Source organism: Amphiura filiformis, chromosome 13 (genome assembly GCF_039555335.1).
Source record: "Amphiura filiformis chromosome 13, Afil_fr2py, whole genome shotgun sequence".
Taxonomy (NCBI): domain Eukaryota; kingdom Metazoa; phylum Echinodermata; class Ophiuroidea; order Amphilepidida; family Amphiuridae; genus Amphiura; species Amphiura filiformis.
The window spans coordinates 2,436,406-2,457,574 of NC_092640.1; the positions used below are offsets into that span (position 1 = coordinate 2,436,406).

At 36.9% G+C, this 21,169-nt stretch overlaps 1 long non-coding RNA gene across 1 annotated transcript; it reads left to right on the top strand.

Annotated features, from left to right (window-relative positions):
- The first annotated feature begins 819 nt into the window (after positions 1-819).
- On the top strand, positions 820-14,253 carry LOC140167165 (uncharacterized). Its single transcript, XR_011860972.1, has 3 exons — positions 820-919; positions 6,313-6,377; positions 13,648-14,253. It is a non-coding gene; the product is annotated as an uncharacterized lncRNA (long non-coding RNA).
- The last annotated feature ends 6,916 nt before the right edge of the window (positions 14,254-21,169 follow it).

Below are 21,169 nucleotides of genomic sequence, written 5' to 3' on the forward strand. Positions count from 1 at the left end.
GCCTGTTAGCATGTTTAGAATATATTAAAATAGGACCATGCTGTATTTAGGACATTTAACCATACGTTCGGAGTCTACGTAATTTAAAACAAATTCGACCAAATGAAGAAAAGGTATATTAAAATATATATTGTTTCGTGATGCATGTGTAGTATGATTTCGACTAAGTCTTTGCGCTTTTGTTTTAAACTAATAGTCATGATTCCCCGCATGGTTCGTGACTCATGACGATATAGTTAACCTGTACAGTGAACTGAACTAACAGAGTTTTAATTTGAGATGTTTTTCCCCCCGAAATAGTCAAACTTAAGTATCAATGCAGCAATTAATTACACATTGTTTTATTAAATTCTGGTGCACTCATACATGCATGCATTTGGCATTTTCCCAGTTATTTATTATACAGTAAGATAAGATACTAAGATGGCCTTCATCCGTGATTTTGCCTTTTTAAAAACAGTTCTTGTCTATATTTCAATTGAACGAGAAAATCAGAGAGTTTCCGACTGTCAGTGACCAGGCAACTTGATCCAATCATAGGCCTTCAAACACAGCCTATTGAGATGCTTATTACCTGATTTGGTAAATTCAGCCAATGGGTGGACACAATTTTCGACTGGGGTGGTAAATTCAGCCAATAGGTGGACACAATTTCCGACTGGGGTGGTTAATCAAAGTTTACAACCAAAAAAAACAACATGAACAAAGCAATGCCGGAATTTATGTCACGGGCCTAGAACTGGAATGCATAACAAATGAGCTGGAATATGTTATATATACCAGATACCGTATCCATGAACTATCATTGGGTCCTTGTCTCAGCATATCAGCAGTATATTCGGCTATTTGGTCTCCGACTCAAGTTTCGGCTAAACGTCTCCGGCTACTTTGTCATCGCTGCAATCAGTTTTCTGTCCAGGTAAGTAGGCCTATTTTATTGTTTAATTAAGGGGTGGGGTATGAACGTTTGGAAAGTATTTATTGTGGGATATTAGAGCACAGCAGACATATCGAATTGCATTCTGAATACGAAGAATGTCCTTCTGATATCAAATAATTTTGATTTTTGAAATTCGCAATGTAATACACATTTTATGGCAAATGATTAAAATTGATATTTTTGATATTTAACAGTACTCGAAGTAAACTTTATAAATCTGATGATATGTATTTAAAGTGTATGTAGGCGGGATGAAAAGCCGACGATCAATTGAAAATTTTGACCTTTCGTACTGAAGATATAGATTTTTTTCCCAAAAACACCAAAACAAATTAGGTCTTTTGGGGAAAAAAATCCATATCTTCAATATGGAAGGACAACATTTTCAATTGATCGTCGGCTTTTTCCTCCCAGCTACATACACTTTAAGAATATATCATTAGATTTATAAAATTTACTTCGAGGACTGAAATATATATCAAAAATGTGAAAAATATCACATTTTAATAATTAGTCATAAAATTTGTATTATATCGTGAATTTCAAAAAATGAAAATTATTTGATATCAGAAAGATATCCTCCGTATTCAGAATGCAATTCTATATGTCTGAGGTGCTCTCATGACAAAAAAAAAATACTGTCGAAACGCTCATTCCAGATCCCTTAACCAGCCCCAGCTCGCGGTCTTAAAGAAGATGTAGCTTACTTTGCTTTAGTTAGGGACGCACTATTAGATTTGTATGGGTGGGGCTGGGAGTTTGGGTAAGGCAGAAGTTTTCTTTTTCAAAAACTCTCATGCCCCACCCCCCCCACCTTTGTTCCATAACCATTAGGGTATAGGACATTTTTGTTTTTGATATAGCCCCGAATGAAATGTATTTAATTATGTTTGTACTCACTCAGGTAGCATTGTGTGTGAATTTAACATCTGAACTAGAGGCTATTCTTTTTTTATGGGCATTTTAGTGTCTAAAATGGCCCAAAATGAGGGTTTTTCAATATTGCCGTCCATTTCTAATCGTCACCCCCATAGGCTTTACATGTAAAATAAAAAGGCTCGTAAAAAATTAATAGCCTCTAGTTCGGATGTAAAATTCACACCAAATGCTTTTTGAGTGATTACAAAGATAATTAAATACTTTTCATTCGGGGGCTATGTGGAATTTTTTTATGTATTCCTTGTACAATGACATTTCACAATAAAATGTCCATTGGAAACAAAGGTGCCCCCCCCAATCAAATGGTGCGCCCCTTATAGGCCCTGCATGTTAGTAAATATTACACGTGACAATATTTTTTAGTTTGTCAATATAACGGTATTACACGCAAATCGATAGAGAAAAAATGAATTGTCACGTGTTCCTATGTAATAGCATGGTAATATTCGTATTGCGCGGACTTGGATGTCGACCTTTTCCCATGATACATCACGATTACATCGCAAACCGCTGGCGGCGCCCTTATTGTGAATAGCAAGAATTAGGCGATCTTTAGGTTGTTTTCGTTGATGAAAGAGATTCAATCATGTTTCACCGTTGTTCACCATCGATTAACAACTCGCGTCTTGCGCGGCTGCGTGGTTTACTTCGCTCGGGCAGCTAAAGCTACTGCCCTCGCGAAGTAAACCGCGCAGACGACACAGACGCATCGTTGTTAATCGGTGATGAACAACGGTGAAACATGATTGAATCTCTAATTACCGAAAACCTGACTGCTATGGGCTCAGGTGCAACTTCTTAAAAGGCCTCTTTTCTTACATAATTAACCATTGTAACTGAACGCAATGATATGTGACGCTATAAGTTGGTCCACATGGGTAAAAAATAGGGCTATACATATATTTTTACATTGTTAGATTTCGGAAAATATTTTTGACTTATTTAACAATTTATTATTAATGGTTTATTAAAACAATGCACTCGCAGCAAAAAATCTGAATTACAACATCATTACATATCAAAATTAACACAAAAAATATCACAACTATGGCAAGAGAAAATATATACAACAATTAAATGAGACTACAACATAAACAACAATGACAAATCAAACTGAAGCTGAAACTAAAACCAACCTCAGTACAAACAGCAGAGAGAACTGCAGAAATGAACTTTGACTACTTCGGATCTCAAACGCCTCTCTGGCAGAACGACTCGTAGCATAGTGGTATAGCCTGTGGACTATGGATCCATAGATTGTGGGTTCGAACCCCGGTGAAACCCCATAGAATCTTAATTCTAATAAATATCTTTTTATTTTGTAAAGTAAGAGGAATGATAATGGTAATAAGCCGTTATATACATGTGTAATATATAGCTACATATGAAGAGCTTATTTCCAAACCGTGTTAAGTCCACAAGGTTCACTTTGAAGAAAATCAGGAATTTTCTTTATGGCAATGAAAAAAAGTTTGATTTCTATAAAATTACATTGAAGTGAAGGCGACATATATAGGACCATAAAAATATGTAAAGTTAAAATCTAGAGACTTTAAATTTTTTTTTAATGAATTAATTTGTTTTAAAAATAGCATGGACTTAACACGTTTTGACACAAAACACAATTTCTGGCATGGACTTAACACGTTTTGACACAAAACATAGTATCTGTAACACAGAACTAACCATATTTTTCTCAAACTAGTCTTAAAAGATAACAAATTTATTAAAAACATACAAAATGTTATTCTCTCTACTATAAAACACAATTTTGCCACAAAAACACCTTGCATCTCGAACCCCCTCCTCCCGCCCATTTTTACCAAAATTCGAAGTTTAAAATAGTTCAAAATTCAAAACTTAGTTGTATTGCATTTCTCAGAATTGAATAAACGTCATTTTCACTGACAATAAGTGATGACCTGAAATATCCACTTGTTTTACCACATTATCGACATTTCCCCCTCCCCCATGCTGCCACCCTAATCTCGTATTGACAGTCGTAAGTTTTTTAAGTCTTTAAGTCCTAAGTTTTTTTATACCTTTAACTTTTAAATAATACCTTGAATTTTGATAATCATACAAAATAATAATATCAAAAACTAAATCTACCACCATCCTCTAACATTAATTCTACCATTACAACCTCTCCCTCTCCCCTTCCCACCCTGTTCATGTTTTTCTGGAGGTATCTATCAAATATTTAAGAAATCCTATACAAACTAGGCCTACTAATATTTTTTTTTTTTAAACAGAAAAAAAACAACAACAACTTTTTATGCAGACCAAATTCAGGTATACTAGTCTCAGGACCAAACAAGAATGAAGACGCAAAGCAAGGCAGCGTTATCAATCATGCAGAACTTGGGCGATTAACTATTGGAAGCCCTATGCCATGCTACCTGCCTACAAGCTGCCCACAAGGGCAGTGTTCGTGGCAATAATTATGAGCCCTGGGGAGGGTAAAATTGGGGGGGGCAAGAAATTTTGGCGAGACGAAGGGGGGGGCAAGCAATTTTGGCAAGCCGAGAGGGGGGCAAGCGATTTTTGGCACGCATTCACGGGGCACCTTTTTAAGAAAATGCTTTAAGAAGGCTTAGGAAAACGGTACGGAAACGCTTAAATATGCAAATTTCCTGCTCGCTGCGCTCGCAACATATATCTAGACCATTTAAAGTTTGGAATTTGTTCAAGGGGGGGCAAAGAATTTTTGGCGGGCCGAGGGGGGGGGGGCAAGCGATTTTTGGCGGGGCGAGAGGGGGGGGCAAGCGATTTTTGGCGAGCCGTTCGAAATTTTACCTCTTTCATTTCGGGGCTGATAATTATTGCACAGCCCTAACACGTTTTGGGAAAAAATCTATACTTTGTGTGTGAATATTTCGGAAATTGACTAATTTTGTAAAAAAACACAAACATTGCTGGATAGCCCTAGTTACTCACTACCCATTTTCATCAAAATCTCGATTTTGAATGTGGGTGGACTTAACACGGTTTGGAAATAAGCTCTTCATATACTTATGTACTATGTATCATCGCATTGGGCCCATTGTGGTTGCAAAAAGAAATTACGTCTCCCGTACCAAACGGGGGTATTCTCTGTCTTCACGATTCAAAACTTTGACAACCATTAAATAGATAACGGCAAGGTTTTGAATCGAGGATATGATGTACACATCAAAATATTGAAAAAAATATCTCAATATGTGTTGAATAATATTTTAAGGGCTCGGATAGACGTTTTCACGTAATCTTTGTGAGACGTGCGAGCACATCAGACATTATAGAATCGCATTCTGAAACGAGAAATGTCCTTCTCATTTTTTGAATTTCGCGATATAACACACATTTTTATGGCAAATGATTAAAAATCGATATTTAATAGAAATTTAACAGACCTCGAAGTAAATTGTATAAATCTAATGATATGTACTTAAAGTGTATGTAGTTGGGATGAAAAGCGTCCATTATATTAAAACCTTTCGTATTGAAGATATAGAACATCCCCCCAGGGTTTTTTGGGGAAAACAATGTAGGCTATATCCTCTATATGAAAGGTCAAAATTTTCAATTGATGGTCGGCTTTACATACCAGCTACATATATTTCAGTTCATATCATTAGATTTATAAAGTTTACTTCGAGTACGGTTTAATATCAAAAATATAAAAAATATCAACATTTAATCATTTTGCCATAAAATGTGTATTTAAAGATATAAAATATAAACAAATATCTGATATCAGAAAGACATTCCTCGTATTTTGAATGCATTGTCTGATGTGCTCTCAGTTCCCCAAAATATACTGTGCAAAACTTGCTATCCGAATCCTTAACCCTAGAACAACGAAGGGGGTTGTGCCAACTCCGCCCCCCCCCCTATAAGATTTTTTATCCGTCATTAAAACAAGGCACGCGTTTAGGCCAAACGACCTATAATTTGGTCTACCTCAAGTTTGGTAGTGACGTCAATGCTCTTTCGCGGTTGCGCCGCAAGCGTGCTGACAAACCGCCCCTGTGCGCGTGCGTGTACACTTAGGGCGTTTAACTTTACGCGTGCGATTTCGATACTGCGGCGAGCGAAATACACACCTACGTCACTACCGAACTTGAAATGAACCAAAGTTAATCATACTCCATGATTTAGGCATGCAATGGAACTGAGGCTATTATATAAAGTGCAACTCTGGTCCAATAATTGAGGCCGCGAACAAACTAGGGAACATAATGGGCTATTCCAGTTGACATACACACCCTTAAGATAACCTTAATCTTCCTACACACCCTTAAGATAACCTTAATCTTCCACACAGGGAATGTGAATGTCAAATGGCGTTTCCTGAATGGGTGATGCCATAAGATTTTGTCGCCCATAGGGGGTTTTGGACTTCAATTGGAATATTCCTATTTATAACTCATCCAATTATTTCGTTTCAGATTTATTATTCTATGCTTTATTTGCATTAAACACTTGTGCGACATCATCGTCCTGATAGTTTTAGGTAAGTTGATCAATATTTAATATACTGCACACAAAAAGTACACGAACACTTCAAATTAAATATCTTGACGACACTTAAGGGGTTGTTTGGAATGACAGGTGAGTCAGGGGTCAAAAACAAAATTTTTACCTTTTTGACCTCAGCACATGTGTATGTATGATCTGCCATACAAAAATTAAAAAAACAATACCTCAAAGTATCATTTTTAATGTTTTTTTTCATACTTTCGCTTCTCTACAAATTTCATCTGTTTGTTACTGGGGCGTGTCTGTTGCCAGGTAGGCCTACATGACAGCATAGACACACGATACAACCTTGAATAATAATACAGAATGACGTTATATTCTTCTTAACCTATCTTAGAACTGCCTATTATTTCAATTGTTATACTGTTCTGGTTGGTTTATTGCATATACTGTATAGAAATTATGCAATATGACGTCGAGCATGACAGAGTCATCTTCATTCAAATAAAATTCAGGTACCCGTAAGGTACCACGGAGCAATTCGCACGATAATACAATAAAACAGATGAAAGGTATGAATGGTTGTGGAATCGAATTGCAGACCTGTCCCTCTGTCACCTTAGAACTGCATCTCGTAGGCAATGGTAGGTAATAAACCAACCGGAACGATATAACAATTGAAATAACAGCATGTCTTGGTCTCAATTCAAGATGTGCAATTTGGACACACCTACTCGTTGGCTGATTTATACTTCAACAGTTCCTCAAAGTGATATCAGAAAAGCCACTATCTCATTGTTCATTGGCCCGCAGTATGCGCTCGCCCTGGGGCACTCAACTTTAGAATTGATGGGTATATGTGCCTACATTTTGTACAAGCGTCGCGAAGTAGGCGCATATCAGTACAAAACGTTGGGTTTTTTTTTTTTTATAAAAAAGGGTCAATTATGTACAATCAAAATGAAAAAAGGGGTCATTGGGTATAATATTTTGAAAACTGAAGGTGCCTGGTCATCGGGTATAGTCGGCTTCAAAAGAGGGGCATATATTGACAGGCACATACCGTCACCTCTAAAGTTGATGCCCCCGGGTGCTCGCATTATATTTTGTTCATGGCTCGGCTTTTAAAACTCCCACACATCACAATAAGGCTATTGAAAAGTGTATAGAATAGCTAATGATAGACTGGTCCCTGCGATTAGTCGCGGACCCGAGCGACAATATAGTAAACACATCGAGTTTATAACACAAGTGACAGTAGTCGTGAATTATGGAGGGTTTCATTGAACTTCTACCAGCAAAATATGGAATAATACTAACACAAGACACCAATCGAGATGATGATACCAGCCATAATGGAAGGCTTGTATTTGACCTTCTTATGAATCCAATTTCGTGGCGAGAAGTTAAAAAGGTAATGTATATTTCAAGAAATTTGGGTTCAAAAATTCCGTATCAGCTCGTATCATCAATTCCGTAAATATGGCGTATAGAGGCACAACTTGACAATAAACTGAACTATTTAAACGTAAAGGACGCACTGGATACACATAAATTTGTGTTTCCTTGCTGGCGGAATAGTTGTAAAACTCTTGTTTGTCAAAAAAGTTGGACAATTTATGAATTATGATTGGCAAAATAGCGAAAGGAAATAGACTTTTCCAACCATGTAAAACTACACTGGGTTGTTGACATGGTCGACATACATTAAGACATACGCATGTTCCTAAAGTAGGAGGTAAGTACTATAATTAATTGTTTAAAGTGCTCAACATACCAGCAAAAAGTCATAGGGTCATCAGAGTACAGGGACTTTGTGAAATACTGGGTACAAAAATAAAGTGCGTGAGCCGATATGCAACATCAAATATAAAAGCCGATTTACATAATTTCCCATGACCTTACAGAAGTGATCGTGCTCAAATATAAAACTATAGAGTTTGGTCCTTGATATGCACCATCAATTGTGTACTTGTGATCAATATTGCTAGGCAAACAATCACAGCAAACATGCCAAAATCCTCCCATTTCTCCTCCATTTACACACATATAAACCCATCCCTTAAGCTAAAGTACCACATAAGGCAATCTTTGGATGGATCTGGGTATTTTGATACCTCAATATTGGCACGGTGCGACTTATTTCCTCGGCGCGGGCTCCCCGCTTAGTAAAGCTGAGATTATACTCCATCACTGAGCGACGAGCGATTTGTATTTGACCAATGAGGTGACGCGCTCTTCCCGACGCAGCAAAAAGCGCTCTACCTCATTGTTAAAACCCAATCGTTATCGCACAGCGATGTAGTATAAATTCAGCTTACACGGGCAATCACTAAAACGGGAGACTGACCCATATAGGATCACTCACGAGCCACGGCCGGTTTCATAGCTTATATGGTCCTTTTTTGTGTGCATGTGCATTGATACACTTGATGACTTGAGTTCATTCTTCGCCATGTTCACTGCATGGTTGTTCCTATTATTAACTTACGCCCCTCTGGAATCAAGCTGTGAAAAATCCATTGTATAACCTTAACGTGCGCTTCACCGGCCATGCATGACTTTTAAGTATGCATGAGGGTCAGTCCATGTCGAAACAGATTGAGTGTACACCCACCCTCTTGGAATTTGCTCTCCTTTGGCTCAGGGGTACCTTTCATGGATCCCTAGGTGAGGTCACAAGAAAAAATTCAAATTCCATTTCGTTTGCGAATGGCGGGCAATCAAAGTTTGGCGACCTCGACCAAAATTGTGAATTTAAGGGGTCCAAATGACAAAGTGCTCTCTTTGAGGGGCACTTTCTTCTTAATTGAATCAGTTGTGATCCTCTTTTTGAATGTGGTCACTCACTGGCTGTGTCTGAAATACCTAATGCCAAAAAAGATAGATTTCGGAATTTCGTTGGGATTTCAGAGGGGGTCAAATTCAGCACTTCGTACTGTTCAATCAAATTATCTTGATTTTGAAGGACCCATGATAATGTCACAGTGCACTTATAGGTCCTAATTATGTTCAGAATGGATTAACCATATGCCAATGTCTGTGAGCAATTAAAAAAAAAGAGAAATTTCTAGACCCCTACAGAATTTTAGGCCACCCCTAAAGTGGTTCAGCCACAAATGGCACTTAAAGTCGGCAAATTTTGACCCCTAATAACTTTAGGTGTACACCAGATATTAATTTCTAGTCTTTTGCATCTGAAAGAATGTAGTTTAATGTTACTAGGAACATAAGATTTGTTTTGTATTTTTTGTGTTTTAGTATTAAGTTGACGCTTTCAAAAATAGTCATTTTTTTTTAACTTACCATGCATACAGGATACGGTACAAAATGCCAATTTTAGTATGATATTTTTTTATATTTTTGATCACTTTATAGCCATTTGTATTATTTATCCTGATATTTCAAGTTGCTCTTGAGTCAAGTAATAAGAAAAACTACTTTCTAATCCTCTGTATGGATTTTTAAGGGGTCAAAAATGCACTTCCTGGCAACGATGCACATGCAAAGTACAGGTTATGGGGGTCAAATTTTCAGAATGCTCCCAATTATGTCAAGTAATATATCAAATTACTCGTATGGTCATGAGGATTCCAAAAATGTATAGTTTGTTATGTGTCAGACCTTTCAGGAGGGCGCTATGACGAAAAATGTTCATAGGTCAACGACCTTTTTGAAAGTATCAAAACACAAAAATACAAAACAAATCTTATGTTCCTAGTAACATTAGACTACATTCTTTCAGATGCAAAAGACTAGAAATTCATATCTGGTGTACACCTTAAGTTATTAGGTGTCAAAATTTGCCGATTTTAAGCGCCATTTGTGGCTGAACCACTGTAGGGGGGCCTAAAATTCTGTAGGGGGTCTAGAAATTTCTCTTTTTTTGAATTGCTCATAGACATTGGCACATGGTTAATCCATTCTGAACATAATTAGGACCTATAAGTGCACTGTGGCATTATCATGGGTCCTTCAAAATCAAAGATAATTTGATTGAACAGTATGAAGTGCTGATTTTGACCCCCTCTGAAATCCTAACGAAATTCCGAAATCAATCTTTTTTGGCATTAGGCATTTCAGACACAGCCAGTGAGTGAACACATTCAAAAAGAGGGTCACAACTGATTTAATTAAGAAGAAAATGCCTCTGAAAGAGAGCGCTTTGTCATTTGGACACCTTAAATGCCCAATTTTGGTCAAGGTCGCCAAACTTAGATGGGCCGCCATTCGGAAACGAAATTGAATTTGAATTTTTTCTTGTGACCTCACCTAGGGGTCCATGAAAGGTACCCCTGAGCCAAAGGAGAGCATAATCCAAGAGGGTGGGTGTACACTCAGTCTGTTTTGACATGGACTGACCCATGACTTAAAAGTATCAACACACTAGATGTGTCATAATTATAGAGGTTGTGCATTATGATCTATCATACCGTAAATAAGGCCGACTACTCAAATGCATTAAAAAAAATCATGATTGCAATCTACCGCGACAGTTCGTCTCACACACATGACAAATGCACTACGATCAAATACGTTGATGACAACATTTGATTGAATGGACTACACTGCACCATGATTACGGTGAAGGACACAGGTTCAAATCCTTTGTTTGGAGCTAATCGATAAAAGCATGCAGGGCCTCTATACGCTGGCGAAGTTATGTAATAATCGGATTAATTACCATAGCAATAGGTGAAAACCGCTGCACTGGTACGTTCACGCGATACCTCTACATTGAACCATATCATGCTATCACTAGCACCTGTAATATTAGAAAAGACCGGTATTGTATTCCATCTATGATTGTAGACATACACAGGTGATGAGTACAACCTGCTTGCAGTGTAGCGCGATATGTTCAAAATTGTTTTCACATACTGCTATGGTAGTTAATCCGATTTATTACGTAACTTTGCCAGTGTATACGCAAAGAAGTGACGTCATAATCGGATTAACTACCATAGCAATAGATGAATACAATTTTTGAATAGACCGCCCTGCACTACAAGCAGATTGCACGAATCACCTGTGTATGTCAGCAAACATAGATTGAATACAATACCGCTCTTTTCAAAGATACCTATCTTACAGCTGCGAGTGATCAGCCTTTCTTTGACATCTATGGTTCAATGCATCGGTACCACGTGAACGTTGTAGTGCAGGGCGGTATAGTCAAAATTGTATTGCTATGGTAGTCCACCCGATTAACTACGTCACTTCCACGGCGTATAGAAGTCACTAACATTAAATGAGGTTATGCAGAGAGTAGACATCCTTGACAGGGCACTCTATTCACGTGGTTTCTTTTATTAAGCCTCATTTAAAGATTATATATATTGCTCGGACAACATCATGTCATTGGCTAGCTAATATTATGAGGACAATGAAAATGACTCTTTTTTGAGAAAATAAGACGTTTAAATTTATATTCCGCAAAAACCAACTTAAGTGATGAGTTCCTTCGAACGAGTTCGAACGAAAGTTGACGTCATGAAATGACTGTGCCTGCTTTGCGAGAAAGGACTATAAACATTCTCAATGCACAGAACGTATACTGTTGTTGTTAACAGAAACAGAAAAAAACTTATTATGGTAAATAATAGTACAACTCATTGTTGGTAATGTCAAACTTGTCAAAGTGATCACACAAGTAAATGAGAGCATGATACAGTGTCCGCTTCATTTACTTACGTCATCAGCCGCTGCCTTGAAAATTAATTTTGCTTCAAACGGGGGAAGAACACGAGCCCGAACTTAACCCACACAATTTATCTTTTTTCAGGAGAAATACGCATAAAAAATTGCAACGAGTGTCAACTTGTAATGTAATAATTATTCTCTTCGAATAGAGATGAACTTGTTTTTGCAATTGGGACTTCTATATGATCAAGGGCGTAGCCAGCTTTTTAGGTCGGGGTAGGGGGCAAAAAGGAATCGGGAGCACAGACGAAAAAAAATAGTTGCATCATACAATACATAGAGACTGTATGTCTTCGAGCGTCAAAAAAAAAAGGGTATTTGGTATTTTACACTATTGGTTTTGGGTTCAAAAAGAGGGTGGTCCAAAATATTTCACGCGACATTTTTATTCCAGCCCCCCCCACCAAAGTATTTCTGAACACTCCCTAATAAAGTATTAAAATTCAATATGAATTACACCACATTTCGCCATACTGCATTTTAGAAACGCTTGCTGTTAGAATAAGAAAAATTTTAATTGTAATTATTGCACAGGTCACGGCGACCCTGTGACCTTTCCGGAAAAAGCCGAGTGGCAGGTTTTTCAAATAAATATTTTCTGTGTAAAAACTGTACCATCAGATAGGTAATGGAATATATGAATATTAACTGTACATCTATCACAACAATTTGTGATAACAACTTGCGTCACAATTGATCTAGTATAGAAGGTAGAGAATTTATTTCAATCTTATATACGCATTTTTTTTTTTTTTTTTTTTTGAATTAAGTGAAAATTAATTTTGTAAAAACTGTAATTTTTTTAATGTAATTTTCACATTATACCCGACAAAATATTACCATTTTGTTGTTATGATAATCTAATCTTTTGATTTCGTAAATAAAATTAGGGGTCTAATGTGGATTTAGGATGCAAACTGGAACAATCCAATGCCTTGTCAAAACCATTTGCTTCAAAATGGAGTTCGGATGCACTTCGTAATACAACTTCCGCCACTGCGGGAAACCACATGCACAGCAGAGCACGTGGCCGATATCAAAATCGATTTTATGTATTGTGTATGTAGGCCTATTCATATGACCCTCGTATTAATTGTCTCTATACGCTTGAGAATTCAACAATATAAATAATGCTAGCTTTATTATAATACACATTAATGTTTTAAGCAGATAAAATTCCAAAATATGATATAGTAATGAAGTTGCGCTTTATTAATATTATATGTTTAAATTTTCACGATGACATTATCAAGTCCTTCGTGGTCGAGCGGTCCAAGGCGCTGGTCATATGGTATACGTGATAGCGGCGCAGTGCAGCGTGGGTTCGAGCCCCGCCTCTGCCTAATTAAATTTCCTTCTTTTTTTAAATTTCATATTATGTTAGGGAAATGTGGCTGGGAGAATGTATGTATGGCGAAGAGTGGTGTGAATATGAATATTGAAAAATAATTATTATCTGATTCTAGAAAGCGATTTTAGAAAGGAGGCGGACTTAAAACAAGAAACTGTTAACTTCAGTCAAAGATCAAGGGATCTTTAAAATATTAAAATGTCAAGTAACTCACCGGGTGGTTTTGTTTTGTTTTGTTTTGTATAAATAGATAATGGCCGCGCCAGACAAGATCTGTTTTGTTTTTCTCATTTTGGCGTTTTCACCGTTGCTAACCATGGCCCTACCAGCTGAGGGTGACGAACTGAAGGGACAGGAAGATGAGGCTACTTTGATTTTGCGCGATCTTCTCAGCCCAGAGGTCCGCCAAATTACCCCAGCGTCGGTGTCTTACCAATATCGTAAAATGACTACAAGAAATGGTAAAACGTGTAAATCGGGCAGTGGTTATGGGAAAGGAGGGTGTTATTACCACGGGGAGTCGTATATTTGGTGTTACATTACAGATGGAGGATGGGAATCATGCTGTAAACATGCATGTGAAAAAGCTCCTTATCATATGTTTAAGAAACAAGCGTGGAGATGCGCTAACGACGACGACGCTAACTATGAGTGGTGCAGTGGCACTGTACCTAAAGCTGTTTATCGTGGAAAATAAAACCAGAAAATTTAAGAAAAGGGTATACTTTGTACAATAAATCACAGTGTTTAGGGTTCTAATAATGTAGCATGATACAGTAGGCTTCTCCAGAAAATAGAAGCACACCCCCTATAGAGTAGTAGTTTGGATTTTTTTTGTCCAGTCGTAATTGTTGGAAATCCAGTCATTTAGAATATATGTCAAAATTTGACATTTTCAAGCTTTTTCTAGTAACTTTGGCGACTGAAACTCCAGTCATTTGTAAAAGGTAAACTTGGAAATGCAGCCATTTCTTTTATTGAAAAGTTACTCCTCTATAGGGAGTGCGACTTATTTTATTTTCTGGAATAGCCCAATATTACATTCTGATCTTATGAATTTTCCTATTTGTTATGAAGGGTTATTTGTTATGAAGGGTTATTTGTTATGAAGGGTTATTTGTTATGAAGGGTTATTTGTTATGAAGGGTTATTTGTTATGAAGTGTTTTAGTGTTTTAGTGTAAACAATTATTGATTTACTTTCAATTTTAAATAATGCCAATAGTTGCTTAGAATAGGAAATTGCATTTTTTAACAATATATGATGCAATTGCTATTATCTTTGGAACTGGTTGTTCAATTTCAATGGGGTTTTCTGCAAAATCTAGCTTTGTAAATGCTTTTTACTATCCTATAGGAAACTGAAAATTTATTATTGCCGAGTTCCGACTGATTTTGCTTGATCGCATCACATATGTGTCTTAATTTTTTGGCGTTACCTTTTATGTAAGCAATTTTACTGAATAAATTACATGAATCAAATGATATCATTTTATCGTAATAAAAAAGGTTAAATTTCTTCGTCTATTTGTCCACAGTCAAATGAAGGATTCAATGCATACATATAAAGATAGAATCTGTAGACTTCCATCACCCCAAATTAATATGTAACTCCTTGTACATTGGTATAATTTGGTATTTGCTCAATTGTGATATTTCAAAGTGGAAATCACTCACACAGTGTTACTGGATTGTTTGTAGTTTTGTTTTGCAGACAGTAGACTCTAATTTCCTTTTTTGAATAGGAATCACCACTCATTTATTTAATCCCGTAAATATTTATTCTGACGAGTGTTTGTAACCATGGTAACATGTTCACATCTGCCATTATGTTGCATTCAATTGAGTTTGGTGAATGACCTCGGTGAATGACCTCGACATGTCATTTTGATGAGTCATTTTGAAGAAAAATCCGATATGTCAAATTTGACCAGTTTCGATTAAAAATGAATAGATCGTTTTACGAGTGTATCTTTATTTCATTTATCATTATTATTTTGTGTAATATGCATAATTTAATAAATATTATATTTAAAAAAGACACAATAAATGGCAACTTAAGCAAAACCACGCACTGATATATTTGAGTTCTGTGGTGCTTTATTAACTAGTTTAGTCTACCAGTGGCTTGATCGTATTTCACAGTATGACTGAATCAATGCAATGCTCTCATTTGTATTAATTCTATCGACTGATGATAAAAGTGATTTGACAGAAATATCCTCGCCTGTTGGTATTTGTATACAAAATAAAAAATGAAAAACAGTTTATAGTTGATCTTAACCCAGGAACTTTCGGGCCTCATAACTGCTAAATTGTTGGTCTAAAGTATATAAAAGTATACATATTTGATAAATTCATCTGTGAGGTCAAATTTGGGCCAAAATGCTCATTCTTGGCCCAAAATCCCCCAAAACGGTTTTTGGCCCACTTTTTTTTTTTTCGTTAAACGTAATAAAAAAAATTTTGGGGAAAATTGTATTTTTATTAATTTTAAAAAACTAGGAGCCGTTTTTTTATTTGTTGAATTTTGACCAACTTCACCAAAAATATTTGAAATTTGGGCGAAAATTGGGCTTTATTTTATAATTTGTTTTTGAAAATTAAGCATTTGTTGACCATTTTTGGTGCAAATTCCCAAAGTTGGTCAAAATTCAAAAATAAATAAATAAATAAACAAATAAATAAATAAATAAATAAATAAATAAATAAATAAATAAATAAATAAATAAATAAATAAATAAATAAATAAATAGCTAGTTTTTAAAAATTAATACAAAAAAATGTTGGCCCAAGAATTTTTTCTGTTACGTTTAACAAAAAAGAAGTGGGCTAAAAAACAGTTTTTGGGATTTTGGGCCAAAATGAGCATTTTATATACTTTAGAGTTTAGACTAACAATTTATAAGTTATGAGGCCCGAAAGTTTCCATAATTCCTGGGTTAAGACCAACCTTAAGCCGGCAGAGTCATAAGTTACGATCGCGACGCATTTACATACATTAATCATGGCTTGTCTCAGAAGAAACTGGTAAACTGTTAGGGCCAGTTTCTCGAAGCATGAATATACAGCCTGTCTCAAAAAAAATTGTGCAAGTGAAAAGCGCCCTCTTTGGCAATTATAAAATACCGCTGTGACATAATGCTTACATAAAATTACATCAACGTCACGGGCGCAGTCTTAGCTCGCAAATGCCGTTTGTTCTGTTCAATTTGCTTGTTCCAATTTCGAGATATGTTTATTTAACAAGAAAGGATTAAATCACAATTGTGCCACTTTTGCTAGGGAAGAGAGCTGTACATGTAAATCAATGATAGCTGATGTTGATGCGTCTAATGCACTCCCCCTTTCGGGGCGCATGAATTAGACGCATCAACATCAGCACGCGTGTATTATTTTGTCTAATATCTCTCCCAACAAGTAATACGCGTTCATTAACCTATAACATGTACAAGTGCGCAATATTTGTTTGTCTTTTAACATGTCTTAAGTGACTAAGAGAACAGTATTTACCATGATAAAGTCATTGACATGCACATGCAGAACAGCAAAATGTGAAATCCATTTTTACAGCAGAATGTGAAATATTTATTTATCTTTAAAATGGAAAAAGAGAATCATCATTCTTGCATCATGATAAAACAATAAAAACAGTCAAAACAATTTTATATTGTGTAATTGGTGCATTCTTTTGATTTCACGAAGAAACTCTTGATAAACTTGATGCTACCACTATTACATGTAAAGCCCTCTTCCCTAGTAAAAGTGGCACAATTGTGATTTTACCCTTTCGTCTTTAACTAAACATATCTCGAGATTAAAACAAGTAAATTGAACAGAACAAACGGCATTTGAGAGCTACGACTACACCCTTGACGTTGATGTAAGCATTATGTCACAACCGTATTTTCTAATTGCCAGAGAGGGCGCTCTTCACTTGCACAATTTTTTTTGAGACAGGCTGTAGTGGTCGACAGGCTTCCTAAGCCATCTGTCTTAAGCCCAATTAGTCCTACACTGTAAACGTAAGCTAGTTAAAAAGGTCTAATTCGACTAGTTTTCGACTAACTAAAATAAGTCATGCAATATATAATTTTTTATTCAAGGAAAATAATGCTGCAATGTATTTATAATGCTAAAAGAACAATAATATCATTAAATTGCACCATTTCAACATATTTTTCATGACTTATAATATTCAATTTGTAAAAAAATAAGAAATTGTTTTGACTAATTTAAATTTAACAGTGTGTATACAAGTGGTTATTTGACGTCGTACATGACCCAGAAAGATAACAATATAATGAATCAACTTGGTATAACTAGCCTACCTGACCACTATATACAATGGGCTATTCCATTTAAAATACATACTACCCCTGTGGAAGATTTTGGAAATATCTGCCACAGGGGGAGTATGAATTTCAGATGCAATGAGCACATTTGGCAGCTCCATTTGAATTACATACACCCTCTGAGAAAGATTCAATCTGAATTTTCCACAGCTAGAGGGAAGGTGTTAATGTGTTAATTCCAGTTGAAATTCATACTCCCCCTGTGGAAAATATTTCCAAAATCTTTCACATGGGAGTGTGCATTTTATATGGAATAGCGCAATTTAGGTAAAATTTTACATTTGTTATTCTTTACCAAATATATGAAATATATGGCACCTTTTAAAGGTGTGTAAACTCTTGAGACGGCCACTAAGGGACCGGTCACTATTTACGCTGGGGAATGGGGATACGCTGGGGAATGGACAAAAATGTCACGTCCCATCTTCGCTTCCAAATTCCGCATCCTCCCTGTTTGAAGACATTTCTCCATCTCCCCTTTTCCTGGCAAAAAAAATCACATTCACCCATATATTCCTCATTCAGGAGTAGGTGCAAGAATAGACTGCTGCCCTCATTCGTCAACATTCTACGAAGCATAACACATAGTACAGTACATGCGCAGTGTAGACGACTGATTGGAATTGGTCTAGTGCGCCTGTCAACTATCATATATAAGGCCTTCTAACCCTATTAACCCTAAAATTCTAACCCTAACCTTGCAATCTAAAGTGACAAATTTACCACAGGCACCCAATATTGTTAAGTCATAAAACTTATTCCTGATAAAAAAATTGGGCTATTCCAGCTGAAATTCACACCCCCACTATGGAAGACATGAACTTAATTAATCTGCCACACAGGGAGTGTAGATTTTAAATGGAGTCACCCATTCAGGTAACCCTGTTTGAAATTCACATAGAGTAAACCTGCCCACATCAAGCAAATTAGCTATTCCAGTTTTTTTACCCCACTCAGAAATTTTACCCCCTACTGCTTTATCTGGAGTCTACGTCGCTTATCTGGGTTACGGCGCATTATCTGGGGTTTATATGCCTTATCTGGGTTTAGACTGCGATATGCTAAGGTTAAGGCATCTTAGCCACAGGTAAGGAACGTAAACCCAGGATAAGGCCATCTAAACCACAGATAAGGCGCCTTATCCCTAGATAAGGGATGTAAACCCCATATAAGAGACATGAACCCCAGATAAGGCGGAAATGACACACTTATGCTTCTGCTCTCATTAAAAATCACATTTACGCTCTACCAAATGGGGGCCATCTTGGATTTCTGGGCAAAAATTATGTTGTAACGTCAAATTAATGTCAGATTCGGATTTCTTGGGGTCGACTTACCGGAAACAGTGTCTTTGTACACGATTTTAGGTAATCTGGTTCAAAACTTATTTTTTTCAAGATGGCGCCGGCGGCCACCATCTTGGATTTCTGGGTAAATATGAGTTCGTAATATCAAAGTAATGTCAAATTTGAAATCCTTGTGGTCGACTTATCCAAAAAGTGTCTTTGTACACGATTTTAGGTCCTCTTGTTCAAAACTAAATGTTTCAAGATGGTGCCGGCCACCATCTTGGATTTCTGGGTGAAAAAGATGCCGTAATGTCAAACTAATGTCAGAATCGGAATCCTTGTACTCGACATATCCGAAAAAGTGTCTTTGTGCATGATTATAGGTGCTCTGGTTCAAAACTTAAATTTTCAAAATGGTTGCGGCGGCCATTTTGGATTTTGGCCTCTAGCGAAAAATACCGGGATTTTCGCGAGGGACATGGTGGCTATTTTATTTCTAAATGGTCCATAGAAGTCGAATCAATCGTCAAACCTTACTAGCCAGAGAGTGGTCACCAAATTGAACTTTTTCGCCTAACTACACCCCACAAGCTATTGCTGCAACTTACACAGTACCCCATACACTCTGTCCACTTAGAAGTACAAACCAAATCTGTGGTATCGGGGGTCGATGCTTTGCGTCACACGCGAGCGCGACGCGACGCGTAAAGAGCGTGGTGCGCAAATCGCGCAGCAGTTGGCTCGCCAAAGAAGCATTGCGCTGATATAATTATTCTCATACCTCCAGTTTCCGAGGTCTATTTACTTTGTACTTCTATGTGGACAGACTATAAGAATGCTGGCACCCCCGAACTCACATCAAACCACCTTGCATAGTTATTAACTTGAATCAAAAAACGTATAAAAGGCGTACAAACGTCTAAAATCAATTTTCCTCAGCAGTTAAAGATCCCAATTAGAGAAATGTTAGTGCGTAGGATGTAGCTTTACATTATTTTATATGTTATACAAATTGTCAGAATCTGTTTGAAAATCCTTCGTTTTCATCCGTTTTACGAACCATGTTCACAAGATTAAATACCGTTTGCGCGCTATTTGAAATTTGATAATTTGCGCGCTATTTGAAATTTGATAATTTATTTGTTATGTTAGTCATTGTGCGGACGCGATTGTAATCACCTTATTGCATCAAATTATAATTATATAGCCGCTTTGAGATCAAACAATTGCGTAAGTTGATGCGTGGCCGAATGATTATGGCGCTGGACTATGAATCGCTAATTTAAATCAGTTTTATGGGTTCGAGACCCGTGTGGTTGAATTTGTTATTTGTTTTCCATTTTTTCGTCATTTCTTCCCCCAATTTGCTCTTTTCTTTCTCCTTTCTTCCCCCTTTTTCTTCTTTCTTTCTTCAACACATTTTCCAGACGGTGGTTGAAGCGTATCAATAGATTGTAAAATTTATGCACGGTGGCCCAATGGTTAGGGCGCGATCTTCATAATCGAATGGTTGCGGGTTCGATCCCCACCACGGCAAGTGTGTTTGCGTCATTGAGCAAGATAGCTTAATTCCCAATTGCTTCACTCCACCAAGGTGTAAAATGGGGAGTTGCTTGGGGTAATCACAATCTAAGTCACTGAGAGTAACTGCGCATCAGTGGACTTGGTGAAGTGAAAATGATACTGATATATCCTAATGGCAGCGCAGCGGAATATATTGTTGAAGTGTGCTGATAATTAGGTCATGGCTAGCTGATGCAACGCAATTTAAATCAAGCAATAGTTATCATTGTTTTATTATTTATAGGAAAAATGTCGTAAAACGGCTTGTGCCCTCTCCTCCAGCATTAGGCCCGTTGCCGCCCCCTCATGACCCCCTATCCACCTCCCCAGGATGACACACCAGCAACGCCAAGTTTCATGTCTTGAACATGGAGATTGATACGCCCCCGGTACGCTTGAGTATATTCTCTGCATGCCTGTTTCTGTAATAAACTTACGCCCCTCTGGAATCAAGGCATGAAAACCCATATGGTAACCTTAAAGCAGCATATCTATTGCAATAACAAGTTTAACTCCATTCGAAGAGAATTATTACACTGCAAGTTGACACTCGTTGTCATTTTTTT